The sequence below is a fragment of the Arachis duranensis genome, chromosome 6 (genome assembly GCF_000817695.3).
Source record: "Arachis duranensis cultivar V14167 chromosome 6, aradu.V14167.gnm2.J7QH, whole genome shotgun sequence".
In the NCBI taxonomy this organism is placed as follows: domain Eukaryota; kingdom Viridiplantae; phylum Streptophyta; class Magnoliopsida; order Fabales; family Fabaceae; genus Arachis; species Arachis duranensis.
Window position 1 is genome coordinate 85,556,457 of NC_029777.3, and position 651 is coordinate 85,557,107.

Genomic DNA, 651 nt, shown 5'->3' on the forward strand with positions numbered 1-651 from the left:
ACTTCCCAGTCTCTAGGACTATGAAATCAGCAGGGATGTAATGGTCTTCAACTTTTACCAGAACATCCTCTACAAGTCCATTGGCTTGTTTTCTTGAATTGTCTGCCATCTCTAGTGAGATTTTTGCAGCTTGCACCTCAAAGATCCCTAGCTTCTCCATTACAGAGAGAGGCATGAGGTTTACACTTGGCCCTAAGTCACACAAGGCCTTTTTGAAGGTCATGGTGCCTATGGTACAAGGTATTGAAAACTTCCCAGGATCCTGCCTCTTTTGAGGTAGTTTCTGCCTAGACAAGTTATCTAGTTCTTTGGTGAGCAAAGGGGGTTCATCCTCCCAAGTCTCATGGATATTCACTCTTTTTGAGTGAAAAAGGGACCTCGGGGGATCACCTTCTTCAAGGCCACAACTTCATAGAAGTGGTCTTGGTGCACCCTTGAGATGAATCTTTCCATCTCCCATGACTCGGAGGTGGAAGCTTTTGCCTTCCCTTTCCTCTTTCTAGAGGTTTCTCCGGCCTTGGATGCCATAAATGGTTATGGAAAAACAAAAAGCAATGCTTTTACCACATAAAACTTAAAAGGTTTGCTCGTCCTCGAGCAAAAGAAGAAAGAAGAGAGTAGAAGAAGAAGAAATGAAGGAAATGGGGGAGG